The sequence below is a fragment of the Rhinolophus sinicus genome, chromosome X, assembly GCF_036562045.2.
Source record: "Rhinolophus sinicus isolate RSC01 chromosome X, ASM3656204v1, whole genome shotgun sequence".
NCBI lineage: Eukaryota > Metazoa > Chordata > Mammalia > Chiroptera > Rhinolophidae > Rhinolophus > Rhinolophus sinicus.
The window spans coordinates 101,529,306-101,539,321 of record NC_133768.1 but is presented as its reverse complement, the minus strand read 5'-3'; positions in this window follow the sequence as shown (position 1 = coordinate 101,539,321).

The window sequence follows — 10,016 nt, the reverse complement described above, 5'->3', positions numbered from 1 at the left end:
TGTATTACTCCACATTCCCACCAGCAATGTATGAATGATCCAGTTTCTCCATATCCTCGCCAGCATTTTGTGTGTTTTCACTATTTTTTATTTTAGACATTCTGATAGGTACACACCTATCTCATTTTGGTTTTAATTTCCATTCTCCTAATAATGATGTTAAGCTAATCACGTTGGATATCTTTTTCATGTGCTTATTTGCCACCTGTATATCCCCCTTGGGGAAATGACTATTTATGTTGTATGTCCAATTCTGATTTAATTATTTGCTTTTCCCTGTTTAGTTTTGTGAGTTCCTAGTCCTTTGTCATATATATGGTTTGTGAATATTTTCTCCCAGCCTGTAAACTGTCTTTTCATCCTTTTTTGCTTGGGCTTTTGCAGAACACATGTTCTAATTTTGATGAGGTCCAACATATGAATTTTTCATTTATGGATGACACTTTGGCCTTAGGATTTCAGATACGCACAGTGGCTGTATCCTCTCTGTCCCGTAGGCAAGCTACCTTAGAGGTTTTGTGGGCTGGGGTTAGCACCCAATTATCACATATCAAGCACACACCAAACATTACCTCATTTAGTCTTTCCAACCACCCTCTGAGATAAATTCCATTACTGTCTGCATTTACAGATAAAGAAGCGGAGGCACAGAGAGACTTGGGGATTTGCCCAAGGTCCCACAGCTAGGAAGTAGAAAAGCTTGCACAAAATCCTGGGTCTGTTTTTGCTTCGAAAGTACCTGACCTTGTGGTCATCTCAAGTTTCCAGCAGGCTACATAAAATCCAACTTCTGGTGCACACCGCGTTTATAAATCTGACTTCAGATATGACCATACAATTAGGAGTGTTCTTGTAACCAGTTCAAAAAACAGGGACAACAACTGATGCAAAGACGGAAGCATGCCCAGTCCCCCAATCTTTGCTGTGTACCCCTCCCAGTGGCTCATTCTCACAATCCAAACACGACTGAACACCCAGTGTGTGGCCCCATGCCCTCAGACCAGCACCGGTCTCCTGGCTTGGCGGCTCTGGACTTTCCTGGGCCACTGCTAGGTCCACGCACATCGATCTCTAAGAAACCCTCTAATCTGGCTCCAAGCTTTATAGAGGTTGTCCGAATTCCTAGATTTGATTCCTGCTGGCTCCATGCCAGTAGAGGAATCGCACGCCCACAAATGGCCTAAGCTGACCCCCAAGCACTCAGTCCCCTGCATACAGCAAGAGGGCCCCTGACAGCTCACCTGACCACGGAGACAACTGCCTGCCCACGTTTGTCTCCTCCCACTTTCGTTTACTTCTGACCTGTGGGTTTGGGTTTTGAAGCTCATGTTGGACTCAGGCTCCTGGGCAAAAGATCTTCGCGTTCCTCTGTGTTTTGATGCATATGTTTGAATAATTTCCAAAGATGTAGCCCACCTCTATGACATTTAATTTTACATTGTTCTTTCCTTCAAAAGCTCCTCTCTTCTTTTTTTTAATTTTTCTTTTGATTGGGGGATATTGGGGAACAGTGTGTTTCTCCAGGGCCCATCAGCTCCAAGTCATTGTCCTTTAATCTAGTTGTGGAGGGCGCAGCTCAGCTCCAAGTCCAGTCGTCGTTTTCAATCTTAGTTGCAGGGGGCGCAGCCCACCATCCCATGCGGGAATTGAACCGGCAACCTTGTTGTTAAGAGCTCGCACTCTAACCACTGAGCCATCTGGCCACCCCAAAAGCTTCTCTCTACTGACCCATGGCCCAAATCTCCTTCTAAGATCCTTTTTTAAAACCTATTTGTTTCATGGATTCATTTAACATTTTCTTCTTGAGACCCTACATACGCTTTGCTAAGTAGCGTACCAGGCACAGTGGATACAGCAGAGAACAAGACAGACACAGACCCCGATATCCTAACATTAGCATTTCATCTGGGAGACATCAAAATTAAAGAAGTGATGACAGAAATCATTACTGGCTCCAGTGTGTACCCCCTGGACTTTTCTCCTACTTCCACACTCAACTTTTAAGCTTTACTGAAAGTGGATTGATCACCTTTCCCTAAACATGCATTGGGTTTTCCCTCTTCCCAGCTTTTCTACATGCTCTTTACTCTGCTAATAATGTGCCACCCCATTTCTAGTAATCCCTACCTACCACAGTGTCTCTGCTAACCTCCGGACCCAAATGAAATTCCACGTCTTTAGTTGATGGTTCCTCCATGGTCCCTGCTATGTACGAGGTCGGAAAATTAAGTTCATGAACGCATCCTAGAAAAAGTGCTGCATACCTCATTGCTGAATCTCACTATGGTCACCTTCGAAGTACTCCCCTTGGGAAGCTATGCACCAATGCCAGCACCTAGTCCACCCTTCAAAGCAATTTTGGAACTCTTTTTCTGGAATGGCCATCAGAGCTGTCGTCGTATTACCCTTGATGTCCTGAATGTCATAAAAATGTCTTCCTTCAATATTTCCTTTACCTTTACGTAAAGAAACAAGTCACGGGGGCCAGATCAGGTGAGTAGAGAGGGTGTTCCAATACAGTTGTTTGTTTACTGGCTAAAAACTCCCTCACAGACAGTGCCGTGGGAGCTGGTGCATTGTCGTGATGCAAGAGCCATGAATTATTGGCGAAAAGTTCGGGTTGTCTATGTTTTTCATGCAGCCTTTTCAGCACTTCCAAATAGTAAATTTGGTGAACTGTTTGTCCAGTTGGTACAAATTCATAATGAATAATCCCTCTGATATCAAAAAAGGTTAGCAACATCGTTGCAGCCAGTTCGCAAACTTAATTGTCAGACCTCATATGCTGTCCTCAAGACCCAACTGAAATCCCACCTCTTTAGTTAATGGTTCCTCCTATGTATGTCTGCCCCCTCTCTATTCCTAGAGCACTGGGCACCACTAATGACACTAACTATACACACACTGTGTTATGTTCTAGTTATTTTCATACACATGTTGCCCCACATGAAAGACAGTAGAATCCCTGCGGGCAGGGTTTACTTCTGATGTATCTCCATGCCCTTGCACATGTCACATTGCGTTGAACATAGCAGGCACGAAATGTTTGCTCAGTGGGGGAAGGACCTACCCAGACTCGTTTGTGGAATGCAAGGAACACTTGGGGAGCAGTTATGATGCCCTCACTTAGAGGGCATTTACCAAGTGTCAGACACTGCTCCAACATCTTGACAAACATCAACTCCCTGGATTCTGACAAGAACCCTACGAGGTAGGTACTAGTAGTAGCCACATTTAACAGATAAAAAGTGAGACTCAGGGAGGCTAAACATTTAGCGCGAGTCCAAGGCACCCCACCAGGTGTAGGTCAGAGCCAGGTTTCTGACCCAGGCAACCTGCCTCAGACCTGAGCTCTCAGCCCCGGCCTCCTAACAATTGAGAATGATTTGCCCAATGTGGACCCTGGAGCTGTGGGATGGCAAATATGCAATCCAGATCCAATTCTTTTGGCACAGCTTAGTGCCATTTCCCCACTCGTGTTCTTCATAGGAACTATGCGCCAAAGGGCTGCTGGGGCAAACGAAATGACAAAAAGGGCTGAATTCAACTGAGTCTTTCTGAAGCTTTTCTGAAGTGTGGAACTCCTCCAGCTGTCTATATCAGAGTCCCCGCCTTTATATGCATCATTGCCCTCCAACGCCCAGGACACTTTTTAGCCATTTTTCTCCCTAATGGCCCCCTCATGAAATTTTAATACCACAGATAAACTATACGAGGGCTGACAATTAAGTTCCCAAACTTGTTGTAATGGTGTTACTAACCACTTCTGATATCAGAGGGATTATTCATTATGAATTTGTACCAACTGGACAAACAGTTAACCAAGTTTACTATTTGGAAGTGCTGAAAAGGCTGCGTGAAAATGTTACACGACCTGAACTTTTCGCCAACAATTCATGGCTCTTGCATCACGACAATGTACCACACGGCACTGTCTGTGAGGGAGCTTTTAGCCAGTAAACAAATCACTGTATTGGAACATCCTCCCTACTCACCTGATCTGGCCCCCAATGACTTCTTTCTTTACCTGAAGATAAAGGAAATATTGAAAGGAAGACATTTTGATGACATTCAGGACATCAAGAGTAATACGACAGCTCTGATGGCCATTCCAGAAAAAGAGTTCCAAATTGCTTTGAAGGGTGGACTAGGCGCTGGCATCAGTGCATAGCTTCCCAAGGGGAGTACTTCAAAGGTGACCATAGTGATATATTCAGGAATGAGGTATGGAGCACTTTTTCTAGGATGAGTTTGCGAACTTAATTGTCCGACCACATACACAGGACCACTTGAAGTGAATAATCATGAATTTACAGTGGAATGCTTTACCTTGTTGCGTGACTTTTTCTGGCAGCACCCAGCCAATTCAGGAAAGGTATAAAGAAAGGGGGTAATTTCATTGAATTCATCCAGGTTTGGGAATTTCCTAGATAGTAGGGTGAGGTGAGTGAGTTTCCTTCCCACACTCCGCCTCCCCTAGCACATTTAAGGAGGGACTCATTGTCAGGGTCATGCAAATGTAGGATTGGCACCAGACAGTGAGTGCCTCCTTCTATTTTTTTGGGGGGGGGGCGGTGGGAAGAGGTAGTGGGGAAGGCTCACTCACCTCCCCCTAGGCCCACCCCTGCACAAGTAAGTTTGCTCTATTGGCAATAGGGTCATGAAGAATATTGACAGAGGAATTACAGTGATGGACCACGTTATGTAAGATGGATGGAAAGGAAAGGAAAAATGGGAGAAAGCAGAGGAGTGAGGCAGCCGGGCAGAACTGACTGAGTAAACTCAAAATCTAGGAAGTTGTAGCCAGAGACGAATGCCTGAAGTTGTCGTCTTACAGGTGGAACAAGTTTTAGGTCCCGAAAAATTCCAAGGTGAAATGGGAGATGTGGGTGGCTGAGGTGAAGGTCAAGGAGCTTCAAGATCAAGGTGTCGGATGGGTTTTTCAAATGGCTGTTGACTTCATCCAGCATGTATGGTAAGATTTGGGATAGAGGGGAAGAATGGGCCTCATAAATAGAGAGAAGTATCTAAGAGACCAAGAAGGAAGGCTAAAGAGCAATTCAACGGTTAGGCATACGTCTCAAAAGGAGCAAGGGTTTTTGTTGTTTGTTTGTTGTTTTGTTTAGGAGGGTGAAGGAGCAATAGACTGAAAGCGGCTTTGGACAGTAAAGGACAAACTGGCCCTGCCACACCATGAAGTATAGGAACACGACCCACAGCCAGCTCAAGAAGCAGCTGGAGGTATGGTTTCTTCACTAAAGAAGCAGGTTTCATTTAAGGCTAAGTCATGAAGTGGCTCTTTTATAAAAGGGTTGTTTGGAGGTGGATTTGTTAAACAGGCAATGTGAGGTCCGGTGGATTTGAAGGGGTGGACGAAAGCATGGAAGAATGAGCTGATTCACAAGGTTCAAGAGACAGTTAAGTCACAATGAGTCCCACGGAGGATGGTGGGCACCCAGAACTCTAAAAACTCTCTTTTGGCCCGCAGGTGACATCCTGAAGCTACCACATGGGGCTCAAATGTGTGTTTTTGCTTTTTTCTTTCTCATGGTCCCTGGGGATGGGATGGCAGTCAGTGGTGACAGGGAAACCCTTATGGTGACTTCCTTTTCCTTGATACTTTCTTTTCAGCCCAGTTCATAACAATGATGAAAATAGCAATAATAACTGTAAATTTAGAAAACACTTACTGAATGCCTACTATGTGCCAGGTACTGTTCTGGGTGCCAGGAACCATTCATACATGACAGACGAAGTTCCTGACCTCACAGAATTTACGTTCTCTTACATAGTCAGGCCATGAACAGAGAACAGAAAAGGAAGAAGTACATAAGGTGGGGGAGCTGGGCGTCTTATGAAAAGCAGCTCAGTGGAGTAAGTGCAGAGACAGTGTTGATGACGACATGTGAGTGAGGAGCTGTATTAGTGAAGGAGGTAGTCAAAGGAGGCTCTTCTGAGCAGAGACCTGAATGATAATAAGGAGCCAGCCCCATAAAGAAGGAGGGAAAGGGCATTGCAGATCAAGGAAAGAGCAAATGCAAAGGCCCCATGGGAGGGAAGGAGCTTGGCATGTTTGAGGAATGAGAGGGTCATTATGGCTAATAAAAGTCTTGCCAAGTCCAAGAGCTTGAAGCATCCCCTTTTAACCACCTGCTGCTAAGGGTGAGATTGAAGGGCCTCCATGGTATAATTGTGTAAGGACCTCAATGTCCCAAAGCTGGTCCAAGAGGTTGAAGCTCAGTGGGAGTAGCACTCAGGGGTGGTGCAGGAACTGAGGAATCCTTGCTACACACTGAAGTGACAATGAACTTGCTTGGCAGGTCCAAGGCCATCTCGGTCCCAGATCTATGGCACAGTCACAGTGGAGATGGGGAAGTGCTGTTGTCCCTTTCATATCTGAAAGTACTTCATCATAAACTGGGGGTTTGCCCAGACCCTTGGCTTGAGGCCATTACAGGAGATAGGATTTGGCAGAGGCACCAACAACGTGGTTGGAAGAAAAGTGGCATGAAATACAGGATTTAAATTTTTTTATAGGAAGGTCATATCATGGGAGTCGAGCCAGGAGAGGCCAAAAACCAAAAGGAAGCAAGGACAGAGTGTTATGGACAGCACAACTTATGGGATGCTAGATACACACCCATCTCAATGGGGATGATCTCATGGATTACTGGTTCCTTTAACTGGGTGGCCTCATGTCTGTGAATCAGAGCTGGCTTCATGGAGTTACCTTGAGTTCCTGAAACTACGAGGTGTGATCAAAACATACAAAGAACGTTTAAATTAAAAAAAATTATTACAGTAAAAGACACATTGCCATTAATCCCGCTCAAAATACTCCCCCTCGCTTCGAACACACTTATCCCAGCATTCTGGCCACGTTCTGAAGCAGTTCTGGGAGTCCTCTTTCGTGAGCGTCTTTAGTTGTGCTGCAGTGGCTGCCTCGATGTCCTGAATGGATTCAAAATGTTTACCTTTCATGGTCATTTGACTTTGGGAAATATCTAGAAGTCACACGGTTCCAGATCTGTTAAATAAGGTTGTTGAAAACACACCGTAATATTTTTATTTGACAGAAACTGCCATATACCACAAGCGATGTGTGACACAGAGCCTTTCCGTTCTGACCAAAAACTATGTTAAATCCTGCTGCCGAGTTCCATCCAATGGAAAGGCAGGGATCTTCAATGTGGGAAGCAGCTCATCGAACCTTAGTAACAGTGTGTGACAAGTTTCAGCTTGTTCTGGGCAGTCAGTGGGGTGTGAGCTACGGTTGAGAGAAGGTGTGCTTTAAAATGTGTCATAAATCATCATCCATCATGACAATGCTCCATGTCACACATTGCTTCTGGTACATGGCAATTCCTGCCAACTAAAAACATTACGGTGTGTCCTCATCCACCTTATTCACCAGATCTCGCACCCTGCGACTTCTGGCTCTTCCCCAAAGTCAAAATGACCATGAAAGGTAAATGTTTTGAATCAATTCAGGACATCGAGGCAGCCACAACAGTGCAACTAATGACACTCACGAAAGAGGACTTCCAGAACTGCTTCAGAAAGTGGCATAAGTGTGTTCAAAGCGAGGGGTAGTATTTTGAGGGGGATTAATGGTGATGTGCCTTTTACTGTAATACTTTTTTTTATTTAAACATTCATCATATTTGATGACACCTCATATAATTACTTTAATCCAAACACAGAAGCCTATACCCAGAGCTCTAAAGAAATGAGAAACACCGTTACAAAAGCGAGGACCGCATTGCAGCATGGGGTGGGACTCAACAAATGCTCTGGCGCACCTATGAGCCTAAATTCATTAATAAAGTTGCTTTCTTTATTGTAGCATCAATTCAGCCAGTAGGCCTAAAAATTCACATAGTTACAAAGGATGGTATATATAAACAGCCAGCCATGATAGCTACGCAAATATGTAAGCTTTATTGGGAGGTCACTTTGGAAATGCCTGGGTTTCTGGAATTCAGGACAGTTTAGCACGCAACATGGAGTCTCCCCACAACCACCTCAGGCCTTTCTGGAAACTTCTGTGGGGCTAGATTGTTCAACTCAAACTCCTGGAAAAGGTATGTATTCTCTAGAGCACATCAATGGCTTTGTCTAGGTAAACATAAGGAAATACCAGCTACATCACCAGGGCGGGAAGTGGGGTCCGAGGGGATGTTGCTATTTACGTTCCCATCAGAATTTTTAATTTTTAATGACACCTCACCACGAGCAACCAAGGATCATTTAAATGGGGGACGGTGTGGTGGCTCAGGAGGTTGGAGCTCTGTGATCCTAATGCTGAAGGCTGCCGCTTCGATTCCCACATGGGCCAGTGGGCTCTCAACCACAAAGTTGCCGGTTCGATTCCTCGACTCCCACAAGGGATGGTGGGCTGTGCCCCCAGCAAGTAATAATGGCAACTGGACCTGGAGCTGAGCTGCACCCTCCACAACTAAGATTGAAAGGACAACAACTTGACTTGGAAAAAGTCCTGGAAGTACACACTGTTCCCCAATAAAGTCCTGTTCCCCTTCCCCAATAAAATCTTTTTTAAAAAAAAGGATCATTTAAATGGCTATTGCAGCTGCCCTCAACAGCTCAGATAACATCTCTGTGTTCTGCTTTCCACCCTCACGTTTAAACGTACCTTTTCTTGTCTGGTTTTCATGGTTTTGATCCCACTGGCTCACATCCAGGTTTTCCCTCTCTGCCTAGCCTGTCTGAAATGATGCTTCATCTGGATGACTGGCCTTGAGTTGGCATCTCCCCAGATGTTGCCTCTCTGCTTGGCTGTCCTAGCACTACACACTGCAGTTCTAGGCAGATGTTGCTCCTCCTATGCCCATCTCAGGTCCCCACCTATCACAGCTCAGGGAGCCCACTTATGTGATGAGCTTTGAGGAATTACAGTGCTAATTAAAATTATTTGTTTGCATGGTGGCCTCTTTCAACTCACCTATGAGCCCGTAAGGGGCAATCAACCTGGAAGCTGAGATCCACTTCCCCATCTATAAAAATAGGAATAACAATATGTTTCTCAACTACCTTACAGGGTTCTTCTGAGGATTAAAGGAAACAAATGACAGGAGAGCAGTCTGGTAAGGTGTAAAGCGTCATAAAAATGTGCTGTTGTCATCTAAACTCTACTGATAGGATACTGAACTCTATACTCTGGCCCCTGCCACCTATCCAAATTCAAGTGCTAGCCAGTCCCATCTTCTTTGGTGCCCAGCAAGCTTACCAAGGCATTCGGGGTGGTGGATGGAAGAAGCAGCTGGTTTTGACAAGGAAATTTATTGTAGTCAAGAACTTCATAACCACCATACCCATCGTCCTCTACCATTTGAATGCAGATAGTGCAAAAGCACAGTAGAAACCAGGAATAACAAGAGCTGAGAAACCCACCATGACTCAGCCTGGTGTTCGCCACTCACCTATCTTGACTTTCTCCTTAGCAAGCCTCGATTCTGAACCAGCAAAGAGGTGCTCTGGTATGGGGCAGCCGCTTTGTTATGCTCAAGGCACGCACAACTCATTCCTGCTTCCTGGTCTTGGCTCACATTGATCTCCCTCCTGGGAATAAGTTCCGCTTGCCCTTTATCTTGTTAAATGCTCCCATCTTTGAGGAGCCAGTGTGAACTCCATTTCCTTCAGGAAGCCTTCCCAGAATACTCCTCTGTCATTCATCTCCTCCTCCCTCTGACCTTCGGCAGCACTTAGAATCTGCACCCCAACAATTCAGCATCTGCAGTTAGTCCCTTGTCATATATCTCTCCCTAAATGTTTTGGGTGATTAGGCTTGTCTCCTTGACTTCTGTACCTCCTGCTGTGATGTCTAGCAAAATACTAGGTACATAGTAAGTGCTCAATAAATTCTTAATAATGGAAGAACATGTTGAAAGGCTAATGAAAGGGGAAATTGGTGATGCTAATGATGGACTTCATCCACCTCGCAGTTTTGCCTCTGGCTTCTCTTTGACAGAAAGCAATGCCACAAATAAAGGTGTCTG